At 35.9% G+C, this 20303-nt stretch overlaps 1 protein-coding gene and 1 pseudogene across 3 annotated transcripts in view; one reads left to right on the top strand and one right to left on the bottom strand.

The window, feature by feature from the left end:
• Positions 1-20303, top strand: part of CSMD3 (CUB and Sushi multiple domains 3) — a 1201062-nt gene that overhangs the window by 175032 nt on the left and 1005727 nt on the right. The gene's annotated exons all lie outside the window — the stretch shown is intronic.
• LOC118015138 lies at positions 6155-7366 on the bottom strand (annotated as a pseudogene).

Genomic DNA, 20303 nt, shown 5'->3' with positions numbered 1-20303 from the left:
CTTATCTTACAAGCAGATCTCTGACAGTTGCTCTTCTGTTCACTAGTCTTCATTGGTTATGCTTCATGCAGTATTTCGTCGTGTCTTTCCATGTCGATGTGTCATAAATAACATTTGTTTCTTATAGGGATATTTAAAGGAATTCTGTCCACAAAATGATCATCCTCATCTATATTGGTTTTATATTTATGTTGTGTAATAAATATTGCCACCATTTAGCAGACCTGTACATCACAAATTATAATCTCAGAGTTCTATAGGTCAGACGTCTGGCTCGGTTTTTAGCTCAGATGTCACAAGGCTATAGTCAAGGTATTGGATAACACTTAGGTGGTCTTAGGTGGCTCCACCTAAGACCAGGTTCCTATTCTAAGCTTACTGGTTGCTGGTAGAATTTATTTCCTTATAGTGATTTGATTGAGATCCATATTTTCTTGCCGGGGATTGACCAGGGACTTTGCTCAGTTTTTATAGGCTGCCTGTGGTTCCTTACCATTCCTCCCACAAAAGGCATTCATGACATGGCTTTCTTCCAGCTTAGCTGGAACACATCTGTCTGACTTTACCTCCCTCTCCAGTTGACTAGTAAAGATTCCTGTATAACATAACATAATCACAGGAGTGACTGTCCCACCACCAATGCCAAATAATGTAATCTAATGAAGAGGGCAACTTTCTCATCATATCCATAGGTTCCACCTGCATTCATGGTGAAAAGGTGGCTCTTGGAGTCCATCTTAAAATTCTGCGTAGTATATTCTGGTGAGTGACTCATTTAAGTGATAGCTAAACATAAGATAGAAAATAGAAGGAGAGGAAAAAACAGAAAGTTTGAAGATGCATTTTATAATTAATCAACCTAAGTGGATCCATTCTTTTCCTAAAAAGAGATAAAATTAATGTATTCTTCACATTTTTTCTCCTTACATTGGTAAATTAATTTCTTTTAAGTTAGTAAATAGTACGTCTTTATATTCTATCGTATAGGGTAGATACAATTTAAATATAATCTTATGATGTGTTTCAGATTCTTATTTTTCAGAAGATCACATTTTAATATGAAGGTATTTTTTAACATGGATGTATTTTTTAACATAGCATGTCTTTCTTCTTAGTGAGAAATAAAGGGTAATAGATAAACTTTTAAAGCGTTGAACATGGTGTTACAAGACCTAATATTTAATGTTGATTTTATCACTCAGATGCTGTGAGGCTCAGTTCTTCATAATGTAAAATGATTAATATAATACTGATCCTACAAGGTGTTTTGGAGATCCAGGGAGTTAATGATGTAACATTCATGAAGCAGTGTCTAATATGTAAAGATTCAGTAAATGTTAGCTCTGTCAATATTATGTCAATATATAATATTGCATATTATATGTTAAATGCATAATATTGATATATTAAATAGTGAATCCATAATATTAATATATAGTCAACATCATAGATTTGTCATATATCTATATGTCCGTTTATATTATAATGCTTGGTGATGACATATAAACTCTTTGAATTTCCATCTTCTCAAAAGGAATACTGTATCCAGGTATTTGTTTTGCCTTTCTTAGAAAGTCGTTCAAATAAGAAAATAGAAGTGACAATTATCCAAGTGTTATCTGGGCTCAATAATTATGCAGTAGCACCCTAATCTAAGTTTCCCTAGAATCAAAGTGCTAATGGGCAATAATCTATTTTCAATTTGAACCAAAGGAAGAGATGACACTTTTTACACGTGCACACACATGCACAGTGCTCTTCCAGTGCCACGGGTCAAAAGAGAAGGAATCCTCTCAGGAGTTGCAGCTCTGAGCTAACAGGTCAATGCTAGAAACAGAAATGGAGCATGATGAGGCAGTCATTCCCATTGACTTGAAGAGAGAGCACAACGGAAGAATGAAAAGTCTTGTGCAAAATCTAATTAAATAATACTCATTTTATCAATACAATCCTTTAAGCAAGTGCTTAAACAAAATTTCAAAAGAACTTTATGGATAATTATAAGGACCCTGGAGCAATGAAAAACATCTTTGTACAGATATGGTGGCTAGAAAAGATGATGCCTGGAAACAAAGGTAGCAATATGTGCCAAACTGTGTGTTTTGTTTTGGTCATTTTAATAAATATAATTGTTGTTGTTTTGGTCATTTTGATAAATATAATTATTTTCTTTGAGTGATGAAGGAGTAACAGAAACTACTGACCCATCTGTAAAACTTTATAGTTCAGTATCTACATATTGTCAAGAACTGTGAAGGTTCTGAGATTTTGCCCAACTCAAAAGTTAACAAATTAGCCTGGCACAGTTTAATGGATGCTGGCAGAAGACTCAAAACTACTGAGTCAGGGACAAAGACTTACATAGAGTGACACAAATAGCCAGATTATCAGCAATTGTTCAGGTTCTCAAAGCCTCAATTCTCACAGGACAATGAAAAGAGGGCTGGTAAACCTGCTTATGAGATATTGGAAAACTTGAGAGGCATAAGGAAGATTGTTTCCTAGGACATGTGTATAGTGTTCTACCACTGTGGTATCTGGATTCCATAAATTTTAGATAAATTTCAATCATCTTTTCAAATGCCAAATAAAAGATACTTTTAAGAATCATTTTATAGGGCACCTGAGTGGCTCAGTCAGTTAAGTGTCTGCCTTTGGCTCAGGTCATGATCCCAGAGTCCTGGGATCGAGCCCCACGTCAGGCTCTGTGCTCAGTGGGGAGTCTGTTTCGCTCCCTCTCCCTCTGCCCCACCCTTGCTTGTGCTCTCTCTCAAATAAATAAAATCTTTTTTAAAAAAAGAATTATTTTATAAAGATCCTTCAAAAGGGTAGATTCTATCTAAAAACTTCAAAATTTGTATTCCTCATATTTAGTATTATTTTAAAAAGCATTTAATAAGCTTTTAGTTAATATTCTATGTATACTTCTGGATAATTTTGTAAATATCATCTGAACATAATGAGTGCTATTTCTTTTCTTCCTTCCCACCTTTTATATTTAGGAGTGTTTGTTGAACTATCTTTCCATAGTGTAAGATATACCTATTCCATCATAATTTCATTAGGGTTTCTCCACCTACATTTATTTGTAAAATCGGTCTCTCATTTGTCTTTTTGTACTTTCGTTTGCTTGTTTTATATCAGAGTAGTAGGAGTTTATATGATGAATTGAGTTGATTTCCTAACACAGGTACCACAACATAAATTTCAGATGACTGTAATTAAATTTTAAAAATGAAAATGTAAAGTCCATGAAGAAATACAGCAGAATATTGTCAACTCATGGGACAGGAAAGTTTTCTAACTACAAAAGCCAAAAGGAAAATATGTCACTAAGGAAAAGATTGATAGATTACACTAAATAAAATGTGAAAGCTGCTGAATTTTTAAAAGTCATCCTTATATTAAAAGGCAAACAAAAATGAGGATTTAAAATTCACAACCTATGGGACAAATATATATATATATGTTTTATATACAGTATATATTAAAAAACTATTGTCTCTGACATAAATTTTGTAAAAATTATGAATTAAAAATTTGCAAAAAAGGTAAAAATGTTGACAGCATGTAAATAAAAGACTAATTTAACATAAATTTATCATTAACACTAATCTTATGCTTAGAAATAATTTTGGCTTGTGGGTAGAGAAAAATAGCAAAATGATTTCTTTTTTTTTTTTTAAAGATTTTATTTATTTATTTGACAGAGAGAGACACAGCAAGAGGGAACACAAGCAGGGGGAGTGGGAGAGGGAGAAGCAGGCTTCCCGCTGAGCAGGGAGCCCGATGCGGGGCTTGATCCCAGGACCCTGGGATCATGACCTGAGCTGAAGGCAGACGCTCAACGACTGAGCCACCCAGGCGCCCCGCAAAATGATTTTCTTGAGATTAGTAGCCATGAAGAAGAAATAGGAAATAAAGTCAAGGCAATTAAAAATGAAATGTGTTCAGATGAGAAATTTATCAAATGAAGTCTTTCAAATACGAGTTTTTTAATGTAAGAAGAGAGAATTTATCTATATGAATTTCTTTTTATTATGAGTTAGAGAAAAATTTGACATATGAAAACATAGATGGTATATTTTGATTTATATTGGATAGTACACAGCCTTCTTATAATGTAAATAAGAATTCCCATTTCATTAATTTCTGGAAATTTTGTTTCTTTATATTTCTGTAATTTTAAAGCAGATTTATCTGTGTGTAGTTTCAAAGGCTCCACATTATTAATTTTTAGCTTCTTCACGTGTATTTATTTATTAGTTTGTTTCAAGGTTTTATTTAAATTCTAATTAATTAACATATAGTGTAATATTAGTTTTAGGAGTAGAATTTAGTGATTTGTCACTTACATATAACACCCAGTGCTCATCACAAGGGCCCTCCTTAATACCCCTCACCCATGTAGACCATCCCCCTGCCTGCCTCCTCTTCAGCAACCCTTAGTTTGTTCTCTATAGCTAAGAGCTGTTTCATGGTTTGCCTCTCTCTCTCTTTTTTCCCCCATGTTCATCTATTTTGTGCCTTAAATTCCACATATGAGTAAAATAATCTGGTGTTTGTCTTTCTTTGACTTATTTCGCTTAACATAATATACTCTAGCTCCATCCATGCCTTTGCAAAAGGTAAGATATCATTCTTTTTGATGACTGAGTAATATTCCATTCTCTCTCTCTCTCTCTCTCTCTCTCTCTCTCACTGCTTCTTTCTCTATTCATCAGTCTAAATGGACACTGGGCGCTTTCCATAATTTGGCTATTGTTGATAATGCTGCTATAAACATTGGGGTGCCTGTGTCCCTTCAAATCAGTATTTTTGTATCCTTTGGGTAAATAACCTAGTAGTGCAATTGCTGGATCTTAAGGTAGTTCTATTTTTAACTTTTTGAGGAATTTCCATACTGTTTTCCAGAGTGGCTGCACCAGTTTGTATTCCCACCAACAGTGTAAATGGGTTCTCCTTTCTCTGCATCCTCACCAACACCTATTGTTTCCTATGTTGTTTATCATGATGAAGTCCCACTAGTTAATTTTTGCTTTTGTTTCCCTTGCCTCAGGAGACGTGTCTAGTAAGAAGTTTCTATGGCTAATGTCAAAGAGGTTGCTGCCTATGTTCTTTAGGGTTTTGATTGTTTCCTGTCTCACATTTAGATTCTTTCATCCATTTTGAATATAGTTTTGTGTATGACATAAGAAAATGGTCCAGTTTCATTCTTCTGCATGTTGCTGTCCAGTTTTCCAAGCACCATTTGTTGAAGAGACTATTTTTTTTTCATTGGATATTTTTTCCTGCTTTGTTGAAGATGAGTTGGACCATATGGTTGTGGTTCATTTCTGGGTTTTCTATTCTGTGTCATTGATCTATGTCTCTGTTTTTGTGCCCCTACCATACTGTCCTTATGACCAAAGCTTGGTAATATAGCTTGAAGTCCAGAATTGTGATGTCTCCTAGTTTGCTTTTCTTTTTCTTGAAAGAAATTGCTGTGGCTATTCAAAAGTCTTTTGTGGTTCCACACAAATTTTAGGATTGTGTGTTCTAGCACTGTGAAAAATGCAGGTGGTATTTTTATTTATTTTTATTTTTTATTTTTTTAAGGGTAAAGTGGGTATTTTATTTAATTGTACTTAAACCTATAAACTACCAATCAGCCAAACTTGTACTATTATCATGATACATTAAAATACAAAACATCTTTCTACAAATACTAGAATAATGAACAAATTAACAGTTCTAGTAAAACATCACAAGGGACAGAGGAAATCAATGAAGCACATTATAGCTTAACCCTTCACCATTAACAATTGAGGTTATTAACAAGAAAAGCCTCACACTCTCGGAAAATACAAATTATCCTTCATCACACGTCTTTGTATCTTCACTTCCTATTCTTGAGGTTAGATTCTAGAGTCTAAAGATATCCACATTAGGATTGTATCTAGTTATCTATAGCCAGAAACACCTTTTATCATGTTGTCCATAGCAGCCAATGCTACTGAAACCTCTTTGACTCCAATCGTACCCCCTCAATGGACACAATAAGAATAAAGGGAAACAGAATATCGAGGCAGAGATATATGGGACCCTAAAAGACAAAGCCTAGGAGAAGTAATACAGCCACTGCCCAAATTGAGATCAAATAATATACTCATCATCACACATCTTCAGGCTGTATGTTCATAGAGTAATTTGGGAACAAATCCATTATTTGCTGGGTACTACAATACTTAGCAGGTTGTTGTATTTTGGCTTTCCCCAGAAGTTTCTAAGATGGACTCCAAATCGCTGAAGGAATTTTGCTGGAACTGGATCTGGGGCTGCTGGGATTCCTCTCCACAGTTCTGGAGCTGATTGTTCCAGGCTTGGGGGCACCAGGTCTGACTGGCTCAGGAATAGTTGCTCCAAGACTGGCCATTCCAGGAGTGGTTGCTCCAAGACTGGCTGTTCCAGGACTGGTTGCTCCAGTTTGGGTTATTCCAGGTCTGGTTGCTCCATATTGGAAGGTTTCTGGAAGTGTTCCTCAGGTATCCCTGGTGGTAGGAATAGAAGCCTGGGTATTCTGCAGTTGCTGTGCTGTTCTGAGTCACACTCTTGCTCTCCTTTGGCCAATGGTTTTTCTGCCACCTCTTACATTTCATTCTCTGGTTCTGGAACCAGGTCTTCACCTGCTTATAGCTAAGGTTCAGAATGTTGGAAAGTTCTTGCATCTGCTGGATACTGAAGTATTTCTGTCTCTGAAATTGATCATTGAGGACTTGGAGTTGGGTCTGAGAGAACAGGGTCCTGATCTTCTGTTTCTTGCCCTGGGCCATATCTTCCTTCCTCACTGTTCTCTCCTCTCCAGAGATGGGTGGTAGTTTTACCCTGGGACTGGTGGAGGAGTTGGGTCTGTCCTGAGCAAGCAGATCCATGGAGGAAGGAAGAGGAGAGACGGTCTCTGCGTGGGGTGTCTCAGCAGATGACATTTGCAGGGATGCATAATTTTCTTCAGGCCCATAAATCTCAGGCATTAGAGAAGAATCCCTAGAACTGGGTGCTTCAGGGCCAGGTGGGCATTGGGGCAGAGCTGGATCTGCACTCATGTTGGTGAATTGAGGGTAGATGGGGGGTGGGGGGTGTGAAGAGCGAGACTGTAAGAAAGGCCCAGGCTTATGGATCTAGGTGGAATTGCTGAGAGGAGTAGGAAGACCTCCAGATGTTAAGAGTCTGAGAAAGACAGGATGAAGTTGGTCACCACTGCAATAGTAAGAGACAACCAGCCCAATGGAGCCAAAGGTGAAGACTTTGGAACGCAGGTGGTATTTTTAAAGGGGTTGCTTTAACTGTGTAGATTGCTTTGGGTACTATGGACATTTTAACAATATTTGTTCTTCCAATCCATAAGCATGGAATGTTTTTCCATTTCTTTGTGTCATCTTCAATTTCATGAGTTTTCTATAGTTTTCGGAGTACAAGTCTTTCACCTTTTCGGTTAGGTTTGTTCCTAGGTATCTTATGGTTTTTAGTGCAATTGTAAATAAGATCAGTTCCTTGATTTCTCTTTCTGCTGCTTCATTATTGTATAGAAATGCAACAGATATCTGTAAGTTGATTTTGTATCCTGTGACTTTACTGAATTCATGTATCAGTTCTAGCATTTTTGGTGGAGTCTTTTTGGGTTTTCTACATAGAGTACCATATCATCTGTGAACAGATAAAGTTTGACTTTTTCCTTGCCAATTTGGATGCCTGTTATTTCTTTTGGTTGTCTGATTGTTGAGGCTAGGATCTCCAGTACTATGTTAAACAACAATGGTGAGCGTGGACATCACTATCTTGTTTCTGACCATAGAAGAAAAGCTCTCAATTTTCTCCCATTGAGGATTATGTTGGCTGTGGGTCTTTTGTATATGGCCTTTATGATATCGGGCTACATTCTCTCTATCCCTACTTTGTTGAAGGCTTTTATCAAGAATGGATGCTGTACTTTGTCAATGCATCTTGCAATCCAACTCTTTCTGCATCTACTGAGCGGGTCATATGGTTCTTATCCTTTCTTTCAGTGGTGCGGTGTATCACATTGATTGATTTGTGAATATTGAACCACACTTGCAACCCAGGGATAAATCCCACTTGACTGTGGTACTGTTGGATTCAACTTGCTAGTACTTTGTTGAGAATTTTTGCATACATTATTAATTTAATTTAAGAAATAGTCTGAAAGACTGTTGGATTACATTTTAATTATTTTTAAATTATTTAATTATGACCATGTATTATTTCATTGTGCTCTCTTGAGTCAAACTGATATAATTTTATTTAAAATAGAAAATATGCTAACAATATTAGTAACTCAAATTTTATATTTTTCTAATAAGCCATGTATGTCATTTTACCAGAAATTGATTACAAAAATACTGAAGTATGTTTATCACACAAACTAAATTTTTTCATGGAGGTCTACTTCAAATTTGTATTAATTTGTATTTTTTTTTGTTCAAAAAATTTATTTACTTGAGAGAGAGCAAGCGAGTTTGAGAAAGGAGGGCAGAGGGAGAGGGAGAGGAAGAGAATGTCCAGGAGACCCCCTGCTGAGGCCTGAGTGGAGGCACAGCTCAATCGCAGGACCCTGAGATCATGACCTGAGCCTAAACCAGGAGTCCTATGTTTAATTGACTGAGTCACTTAAGTGCCCCTAAAATTTTTTTAAATTAACTAATTAATTTTTTTTTTTTTTTTTTTTAGTAATCTCTACATCCAACCTGAGGCTCAAACTCATGACCCTGAGATCAAGAGTTGCATGCTCTTTTTTGACTGAGCCAGCCAGGCACCCCAAATTGTCATTTTAGACTCAATGTCCATCTGAAATTGATAAATGAAATTTATCATAGTACATGACCAGTTAAAAACTTGGAGTGTGAAACTCAGTACTACCTCATATGCATCATTCTATATAAACATATATGACAGACATTGATAACAGCAGTTTTAAATAAATCCTAAAGATTTACATGACTTGAATCCTTTACATCTATTTTGATTTTTTCATGTTAACATGTCTGTTAAATAGTCTTTATTATTCTCTTCACATTTTTTGCCAGTTGACCAATAAATTGTTTGAAATACACTTTGCAAATGTGCTATAACACTACTGTATTAAGAAAAATAAATACAAATCTAAATTGATGTGATTTTACTAGATACTTGAATGAATCTTAGGATCAACAAAAGTTCTCCAAAGCATTTCTGGGGAAGTGTGTGGAATCATAGTATGAATAAATCAACAATTCTTCAATTATTATGAAGGATTGCATAATAACATTAGAGTAGAAATATAAAATATTTATCACTACAGAGAAATGCTAGAATACTCTTTATTGTAAATTACTTATATTTACTAAGAAATCTTAATTACTTGATGTAAAAAATAATATTGTAATGATGTAAATGTTTATAAATGTAAATGGAATGAATGATTAGAAAAAAGTAAATTATATTGCTAGAGTAAACCAATTCCATTGTTTACTAATTATGTGTTAATGAAAAATCCTTTGACTTAGGCCATGGAACAAAAGTTTGTTAGAATTTAAAGATTGAAAAGGAGGATAATTCTGACTCAGTTCAGGGTTTCCCACCTTTGGGGTATATGGCTCTATGTATGTGTGAAATTAGGAACACGATGGAACCTTGGTAGGACAAACCCTCTACTTGTAGAGTTTTTTGTCAGTGTTGTTTGTTGGTTTGTTTTACTTTGTGACTTTTTTTCTGCAATTGTCTGCTGTGCCGTGTATCACCAACTCTTTTCTAATAAATCTGTCTCATTATTTTCCATAAAGGGATATAGTATTAGTTCTCCTCTTAGATAAACAAAAACAAACACATAAACTTCTCGTGGTGCTGCTTTACCTTCAGGCTTTGCTCCATTTCTTTGGTCCTCCTTTCATAAAAATTTCTCACAAAGTTGTCTATATGTTCTTTGGTCACCTTCATCACTTTTAATCTCACCTTTTCAAATATGCTTTGATTAGGGCCTTGCTTCCACCATTCAGTTGAATCTATTACTGTTAAGGTCACCAGTAGTAGAAACATGGTGAGATTTAAAGGTCAGTTCCCAAATTATTCTTCCTTTCTTTAGCATTGAACACATCCTGCTTATCAGCTCTCCTTAAAACATTTTCTTTGCTTGTTGCCTGGATGCCCTCTTTTCCCATTGATTTCTCCCTAACATACCTTCATTCTTTAGACCCCTGGGGAGGTTCTCCTGCTTTTCACTTGTAGATACTGGACTACTACAGGACTCAGTCTTTGGCCCTCATCTCTGTCTATACCCATTTCTATGAGATCCAATTTCTCTAGTGTCTGAAAGAAGCACAGATTCTCTGAAGATACTTAATCATTTAGGCATTTCTGTGGAGCAATCAGAAAATCTCAAGGGCATGAAGAATAAATGTTTGTTCTTCAGGCTTCAGAAAGGGTTGGTTTGGTGACTCTGGTGACCTAGGCTGAACTCATGTTTGTCCCTGTTGGTTAACCTTGTTGACATCTGTTATCCCAAACTAAGGTTATTTGGCAAAACTCAAGACTCTCATCCACTAACAGGATGTTTTAGACATGTTCTCATGCTGATCACAGAGGTGCAAATGTGTCAAAATGGGAATGGAGGCTCCTTTTCAAGCTCTGCATGATTCAGTCTACTAACATCCCATTGGCTAAAGAGTCACATAAAGAAGCCAACGATCAGATCAGGAGGGCATGACAAAGTTATATGGCAGCGGGCATGTATAAAAGGGAGTGGAATAAAGAAATGGTGACATTGTTGCAATTATCTTAGTATAATTGCTCATTTTATTTTCTAACCTGATGTCTTCCTGAATTCCAGATTGTCTCATCCCCATGTCTTTCCCAACAAATAAATACTTTAGTGGTTTCAATGGGATTTGGAGTTTGTTGCAGCTAAACTATCCTACTCTTCCTCCTGGCATGTGGTCAAAATTGACATCAATCACTTTTCATAGGTTGAAATAAAAATCAGCTGAAGGTGTTTCTTTACTCCACCTTGTTAGTCTCACTTTTTATTATTAGGAAAAAGTCCCATTCTGCATATTATAAAATTCTTCAATATTTCCAATTGTTGGCTTCTGACAACATTAAATTATAAGATTTTCTAGTGAGCAGATTATGACTGAGCCTATTGTGCCAGCTTCGACTATAGTGATGCCATTAGCTAACTTTGCAGCTGTCACTAGCTCTTGATCTGGGGAAATAATGGGTAAGCATTGATGTGGAGCATGAAATTCTTTATATTTAAATTATCACAAATCCAAATCTAGTGATAGGAATTTGTAGGATACATCTTAAGTGTCTTATATTCTTTAAGAAAACAAACATTTTGGATGTGCATTATACTTTCCATTGACTTTTTCCCGGTCACGAGTCTATTTTAAAAATATTATATTTAGCCACAAATAAAGAAGAAAATATTTGTTATTTCATAATCTGAAGTTCACATTTTTACTTCTGCTTCTAGTTTCTTCCTGCAGTTGCTTTTCCTGAAATCTCCTTGTCTCTGGATTCACTAACAGCTTGTGGTATACTCATACAGCACATTTCCCCTTGTTTGGATAATTGCATCTTTTGATATACTTATTTACCACTGTAAAAATTCATGTTAGACAAAGAATCAGAGGCCTAAATAATGACACAGTGTATGCATAAACTAATTGCTTTGTTTCTACTCTAAATTAGTTAATTTATTATCAATGCAGTATAATATAAATGATATATTATTGTAATTAAGTATATTTAGGAAACATATTTACAGACAAATATGAGACATGAACATTTCTTAACAGTGATAGAATCTGTGTATTTTCAGTTTTAAAATCTCTGTAGTTTCAGTATTTTTTATGGATTTGGAATATACACTGAATTTTTTATTTTTTTTAATTTTTTTTAAAGATTTTATTTATTTATCTGAGAGAGAATGGGAGACAGAAAGCATGAGAGGGGGAGGATCAGAGGGAGAAGCAGACTCCCCGCCAAGCAGGGAGCCTGATGTGGGACTCGATCCCGGGACTCCAGGATCATGACCTGAGCCGAAGGCAGTTGCTTAACCAACTGAGCCACCCAGGTGCCCCTACACTGAATTTTTTAAAAAGATTTTATTTATTTATTTGAGAGAGAGGGAGCATGAGCAGGGATGAGGGGAGGGGCAGAGGGAGAAGCAGGCTCCCCGCTGAGCAGGGAGCCTGAGCAGGGCTCAATCCTAGGACACCGGGATCATGACCTCAGCTGGAGGTAGATTCTTAACCGACTGAGCCACACAGGTGCCCCTAGAATATACACTATTTTTAAAAAATTCTTCTGTTCTCCCCTCATTAGTAGGACTAAACATGGTAATTGTATAATTTTTTATCCCCACAAAGTAATGATTTCAAGACTAATATACAATGAAGATAATTGTTCCCATTGGTGATCAGATGGTAAAACAAAAAATTGTGACATTTTAGACTCACCACAAACCAAACACACTCAGATATAAAATAGAAAAAAATGTTGCTTCATCGTTGTTTTACTACAAAATCTTACATTTATAGCTCTTCATAGTTGCTACAGGATACTCACAGAAATATAATCATATATGCTCTTCTTAATTTCCAGTGCAGTAAACATTCTCCATTTCATAACTTTAAAACACACACACATGCACATACATACACACATAAAAAACAAGTGAAGAATCAGAGATCAGGTAAGCTTCAATTGTGCATGATAACAGAGCTATGATCTAAAACATAGTCTCAATCTCGAGTTCAATTCTCTTTCCCATATTTAATGAAGAACCTCAAATATCCACATTTTACATTTACACATTCTAAGATGTTATTGTTGCTCAGCATTTAAGCACTAAAAAAGGGATCATGTCTTTTATCTAATCAATCGTCCTAGAACTCCCAATTGAAAGCATGACCATATATGAAACAAAAAAACAAGAAAATCTCATGCTTTTTTACCTTTTCATCTTCATCTCCTGTTCTCCCACTCACATTCTAGAATCCAGACTTCTTGAACTACTCACTTTTCCAAATGTGTAATGCCTTCACTCACTTGGTATTCAAGCACTTATTCTTAAATGAATATTTGGATGAGTGAACACATGCATGCCAACTGTGATCCATGACTTCAATATTGTGTGTTGCTAGAAAAGAAATATGATCTGAATTGTTGAATATAAAAAGATGCCTTAAAGTTTCAGGTAAATTATAATTCTTGGGATTTTCACTACAGTTCCATTTTTACTTCTTTATTTTAAAAAAGAAATAAGGAAGTTGTCTCCATTATGACATATAGAAATTCAATTATGACTCCCTCTTTGGGGTAGACGAACCATGAGAGACGATGGACTCTGAAAAACAAACAGGGTTCTAGAGGGGAGGGGGGTGGGAGGATGGGTTAGCCTGGTGGTGGGTATTGAGGAGGGCACATTCTGCATGGAGCACTGGGTGTTATGCACAAACAACGAATCATGGAACACTTCATCTAAAACTAATGATGTAATGTATGGGGGTTAACATAAGAATTAAAAAAAAAATTATGACTCCCTCTTTGACGATGGGTACTGTTACTTAATGTTGTAAGGGAATTTCTAAATCCACCCTTAAAAGTCTGGGTGGAATTTAACAGCCTTTCCTATGGCCAAATTCATTTTTATGTTAATGGGGCATTTGGTTGAAACTAATGGCTCCTTAGTCTTCTATGAATAGAAGGCTGTGATAGCAGCCGTCACAAATGACTTGAATTAGGTGCGATGTTTGAACATTCTAAGCTGTATTTTTAATACCTTTACAAAATTTGGAGTGAATTATGGAGTGCTAGGACTAGCTGTACTCTGGGAACATTTCTAATGCATGTGTATCAGGTGCCCGGCTAGCTCAGTCGGTAGAGCATGAGACTCTTAATGCATGTGTATCTAGACTTTTTATAATTTTACTTAATCTTTTGAGTATGGGTTTCATTCTTTTTCCATAAAGGACTAAAATTAAAAAGGATTCTGGAATATTTCCTGTATTCACCTTTAATTCCCCTGTGTGCACTAAGCACACAGAAAATTTTAGAAGGATGAAATACTAAATTAGGTATATTATTTTCTGATTAGTTGAAAATAGGGACAAAATTTAGAATAGTAAGCTAGTTTTCTGGTTAAAAACTAAGAAAAGAAAATATAATTTATTAACATTTGATTCAATGAAGTTAATTTAAAATTTTTTTTTAAGTTTTTATTTTAATCCCCCAGTGCTCATCATGACAAATGTACTCCATAATCATCATCACATATTTGACTCATCACCCCCACCTCCTCCCTGGTAACCATCAGTTTGTTCTCTAGGGGTCTGTTTCTTGGTTTGTATCTCTTTCTTATTCCTTTGCTTCTTTGCTTTGTTTCTTAAATTCTACATATGAGTGAAATGTATGGTATTTGTCTTTCTCTGACTCACTTATTTCACTTAGCATTATACTCTCCAGCTCCATCCATGTTCTTGCAAATGGCAAGATTTCATTTTTTATAACTGAATAATATTCCATTGTATATATATATACCACCACATCTTTAACCATTCATGAATCCATGGATACTTGGGCTGCTTTCCTAACCTGCCTATTGTAAATAAAGCTGCTATAAACATAGGGGTGCATGTATCCCTTTGAATTAGTGTTTTCATATTCTTTGGATAAATACCCAGTAGTGCAATTGCTGAATGGTAGGTAGTTCCATTTTTAACTTTGTGAGTTACCTCCAAACTGGTTTCCAGAGTGACTGCCAGCAGTTTTCATTCCCACCAACAGTGCAAGAGGGTTCCTTTTTTTCTACATCCTTACCAACACCTGTTTCTTGTGTTGTTGATTTTAGTTATGCTGACCGGAATTAGTTGATATTGTATTATAGTTTTGATTTGCATTTTCCTGATGATAAGTGATGAGGAGCATCTTTTCATGTGTCTGTTTGCCATCTGGATGTCTTTGGAGAAATGTCTGTTCATGTCTTCTACCCATTTTTAATTGGGTTATATGTTTTTTGGGTGTTGAGTTTTATAAGTTCTTTATATATTTAGGATACTAACCCTTTACCAGATATGTCATTTGCAGATATGTTCTCTCATTCCATAGGTTAACTTTTAGTTTTGTTGATTGTTTCCTTTGGCATGCAGAATCTTTTTATTTTGATGAAGTCCCAATGTTTATTTTTCTTTTGTTTCCCTTGCCTCAGGGGCCCTATCTAGAAAAAAGTTGTTATAGCCCATGTCAGAGAAGTTTCTCTCTGTGCTCTCTTTTAGAATTTTTATGGTCTTAGGTCTCAGATTTGGGTCTGAATTCATCTATTTTGAATTTATTTTTGTTTATGGTATAAGAAAGTGGTCCAGGTTCATTCTTCTGCACGTTGCTGCCCAGTTTTCTCAACACCACTTGTTGAAGAGATTGTTTTTTTTCCCACTGGTTAGTCTTTCCTGCTTTGTGGAAGATTAATTGACCATATAATTGTGGGTTTATTTCTGGGTTTTCTATCCTGTTTTATTCAATGTGTCTATTTTTGTGTCAGTACCATACTGTTTTGATTACTACAGCTTTGTAATATAACTTGAAGTCTGGAATTGTAATGCCTCCAGCTTTGCTTTTCTTTTTCAAGATCCCTTTGGCTATTTGGTTTTTTGTTTGTTTGTTTGTTTGTTTGTTTGTTTGTTTTGCGGATCTACACAAATCATTTCTTCTAGTTCTATGAAAAATGCTGTAGGTATTTTGATAAGGATTCATTAAATGTGTATTGTTTTCTTTTTTTTTTTAAAGATTTTATTTATTTATTTGACAGAGAGAGAGAGCACAAGCAGGATGAACAGTAGAGAGAGAGGTAGAAGCAGGGTCCCCACCAAGCAGGGAGCCCAATGCGGGACTTGATCCCAGGACTCTGGGATCATGACCTGAGCTGAAGGCAGAGGCTTAACCATCTGAGACACCCAGGGGTCCCAGGATTGTTTTCTTAATTTCTCTTTCTGCTGCTTCATTTTTGGTGTATAGAAATGCAGCAGATTTCTGTAGATTTATTTGTATCCTGCAACTTTATGGAATTCATTTATCAGTTCTGGCAGTTTTTTTGGTACAGTCTTTTGGGTATTTTGTATATAATATCATGTCATCTGCAAATAGTGAAAGTTTTACTTCTTACCTATTCGGATGCCTTTTATTTGTTCTTGTTATCTGATTGCTGTGGCTAGGACTTCCAGTACTATGTTGAATAAAAGTGGTGAGAGTGGACATCCTTGTTTTTTTTTTCCTGGCCTTAGGGGAAAAGATCATATGGTTCTCATCCTTTCTTTTATTAATGTGGTGTATCACATTCATTGATTTGTGAATACTGAACCACACTTCCAACATGGGAATGAATCCCACTTGATCATGATAATTTTTTTAATGTATTGTTGGATTCAGTTTACTAGTATTTTATTGAAAATTTTTGCATCCATGTTCATCAAAGTTATTGGCCTGTAGTTCTCTTTTTTGTGGTGTCTTTCTCTGGCTTTGGTAACAGCGTAATGCTGGCCTCATAGAATGAAGTTTTCCTTCTCTTTATATTTTTTGGAATAGTTTGAGAAGAATAGGTATTATCTCTTCTTTAAATGTTTGGTAGAATTTGCCTGTGAAGTCATCTGGTCTTGGACTTTTGTCTGCTGGGAGTTTTTTTGTTTTTTTGTTTTTTTTTTACTACTGATTCAATTTCTTTGCTGGTAATCAGTCTGTTCAAATTCTCTTCCTTTCTTCCTGTTTCAGGTTTGGTAGGTTATATTTTTCTAGCAACTTATCCATTTCTTCTAGGTTGTCCAATTTGTTGCCATACAGTTTTTCATAATATTCTCTTATAATTGTTTGTATTTCTGTGGTATTAGATGTTATCTCCTTCTCATTTGTGATCTTATTAATTTGGGTCCTTTTTTTTTTCTTGATAAGTCTAGCTAGAGGTTTATCAATTTTACTGATTTTTTTTTCAAAGAACCATTTCCTGGTTTCATTGGTTCTATTGTTTTGTTTTGTTTTTAGTTTATATTTCATTTATCTCTTCTCTAATCTTTATATTTTTCCTTCCTTCTCCTGGCTTTAGGCTTTGTTTGTTGTTCTTTTTCTAGCCTCTTTTGGTGTAAGCTTAGGTTGTTTGAGATTTTTCTTGCTTCTTTAGGTAAGCCTGTATTGCTATAAACTTCCCTCTTAGAACTGCTTTTTCTGTATCACAAAGGTTTTGAAGGACTGGGTTTTCATTTTCATTTATTTCCATGTACTTTTTAAAGTTTCTTCTTTCATTTCCTGGTTAACCCATTCATTGCTTAGTAGCATGTTATTTAACTTCTATGTATTTGTGTTCTTTCCAGATTTTTTTCTCATGGTTGATTTCTAGTTTCATAGTGTGGTCAGAAAATATGCATGGTATGAATTCAATCTTTTTCAATTTGTTGAGTCTTGTTTTGTGGCCTATATATTCTGAAGAATGTTCCATGTGTACTTGAAAGTGTATTCTGCTGTTTTAGGGTGAAGTGTTCTGAATAGCTCCGTTAAATCCATCTATTCCAGTGTGCCATTCAAAGACATTATTTCCTTGTTGATTTTCTTTTTAGATAATCTGCCCATTGATTTAAGTGGGGTGTTAAAGTCCCCTACTATTCTTGTATTATTATCAGTGAATTCCTTTGTATTTGTTATTAATTGTTTTATGTATTTTTGTGCTCCCAAGTTGGGGTCATAAATATTTACAATTATTTTATCTTCTTGTTGGGTGGTCCCCTTTATTACTACATAGCGTCCTTCTTTGTCTCTTGTTTTAAAGTCTATTTTTTCCAATATAAGTATTGTGACTCCTGCTTTCTGTTGACATCCATTTGCATGATAGATGTTTCTCCATCCTCTCACTTTCAATCTGCGGGTGACTTTAGGTCTAAGATGAGTCTCTTGTAGGCAACATATAGATGAGTCTTGTTATTTTATCCATTCTGTCACCTTATGTCTTTTGATTCATGTGTTTAGCCCATTTACATTCAAAGTAATTTTTGATAGATATGCACTTATTGCCGTTTTATTATTTGTCTTGTGGTTGTTTCTGAAGATTTTCTCTGATCTTTTGTCTTTCTCTCTTTCATCACCTGTTGGCTTTCTTTAGTAATATATTGGATTTCTTTCTCTTTCTCTTTGCATATTTATTAGTGGTTTTTGATTTGTGGTTACCATTCAAGTTGTATATAACTTCTTCTGCAGACAGCCATCTATATTAAGTTTATAGTCATTTAAGTTTGAACCCATTCTTTACTCCTCCCTTTTCCACAATTTTGGTATATCGTGTGATATTTTACATCCTTTTATTTTGTGAGTTCCTTGACTGATATTTTGCAGAAGTAATCATTTTTACTGCTTTTGTGTTTCCTACCTTCATACTGCCTCTTTTGTTTTTCTTTTCCCCACTCAGAGAGTGCCCTTTAATATTTCTTGCAGGGATGGTTTAGTGGTCATTAACTCTTTTAGTTGTTGTTTGTCTGGGAAACCCTTTTTCTATTCTGAATGATAGCCTTGCTAGATAGAGCATTCTTGGCTGCCGGTTTTCCCATTCAGCATGTTGACTATATCATGCCACTCCTTTGTGTCTTGGAAAATTTCTGCTGAAAAATCCACTGATAGTCTTTTGTGGTTTCCTTCCCTCCTGGATCTGGATATCTGTTTCCTTCCCCAGAGTAGGGAAATTTTCAGCTGTTATTTTTTCAAATAAATTCTCTGCCCCGCCTTCTTTCTCTTCTTCTTCTGAGACTCCAATAAGATGAATGTTATTACATTTGATGGAGTCACTGAGTTCCCTAAGTCTATTCTTGCTGTGCATAATTCTTTTTTTTCCTCTCTTTTGTTCAGTTTGATTACTTTCCATTACTCTGTATTCTAGGTCATTAATTCATTCCTCTGCTTTTTCCAGCTGGCTGTTCATTCCATCAAGCATGTTTCATTTCATATATTGAGCTCTTTATCTCTGCTATATTATTCCTTATCTCTGTGTTAATGGTCTCATTGATGACCTCCACTCTTTTCTCAAGTCCAGTGAGTATCCTTATGATCATTGCTTTAAATCCTCTATCAGGCATGTACTTATATCTGTTTTGCTTAGATCTCTGGCCGTGGGCTTGTCCTGTTCTTTCTTTTGGGACAAGTTCCTCTGTCTTCTCATTTTGTCTAAGTCTCTGTGTCTGTTTCTGTGTGTTAGGAATCTCAGCAATGTCTCCTGTTATTGAGGGTAATGGCTTTATGGCAAAGAGGTCCTGTAGTGCCCTGCAGTATAGTGTCTTCTCTTCCTCAGGACTTGGGGCTTCTGAGAATATCTCCAATATCTTCATACACTCTTTGCCTATTGTGAACAATGTTTGGGCCCTGGCTTGAATATGGCACATTTCATTAGATGTGCTCTGATCTGCTTGTGAAATGAGATTTATCACCCCTGCCACTGGAACTGAGGTTGATTTCTGGGATATTTAGGATACTTTGAGAGTTATTAGTTGTTTTGTTGGGACAGGTGAGCCTAGGGTCCTCCTACTAGACTATCTTCCCCTCTCCTGAATTTTTTAAGCTCGTTAAAATTCCACAGATTTTGAAATGTTCCCTGGACAAATAGTCAATGGGATGTACATATTTTGCAAAACTCCCTGGTCAGGAGACATGGTATGAGCAGGGGTTTGGGCCAGTCTTCTGGGGGAGGGGTCCAGCACAATGGGATTGAGGTAAATGTGACTGGGAGGGGCAAATGCACTGGAGCTTAGGAGACAAGGCTTAGAGTAAGCCAGTTAGGTAGTGAGTGTCAGCACTGCACTGGTTTCCACAGGTGGCTCTGTGCTTATGCAGAGGGGCAGGAGAGAGAAATGGTGTCCTCCAGTTCCTTTGTTTTTGGAGGGGTCTCTCTGAGAATCCTGTCTCTCTGAGACATCCTCTGAGATGAGCAAATCACCTCCCCATTGTGTGCCTCAGAGGCTCTTCAGATCGCTGTTTCCACACTGTATGATTGTGAGCTGTTTGCCTTCCTTTTTTTTCCAAGAGCAGCCCCAATGTCTTCCTCTCTCAAAGCCAAGCATGCTGATTTTTAAAACTCTAGGTTTTAAACCCTGCTGGTTGCTCCTCTCACTTTCCAAGCCAATTGCTTTGGGGATTTGTTTTCCTGGTGTACTCCCCTGTGTGCTAGTCTATCTCCAGCCCTTTTCCACCACTGTGGCTACCTCCCCACTACAGTGACCATGATCTATTTCTCTCCCAAGCTGTGTCTC

The sequence above is a fragment of the Mirounga leonina genome, unplaced genomic scaffold (assembly GCF_011800145.1).
Source record: "Mirounga leonina isolate KUSES-001 unplaced genomic scaffold, KU_Mleo_1.0 Mir_165, whole genome shotgun sequence".
NCBI lineage: Eukaryota > Metazoa > Chordata > Mammalia > Carnivora > Phocidae > Mirounga > Mirounga leonina.
This window is presented reverse-complemented; position numbering and strand designations above follow the sequence as displayed.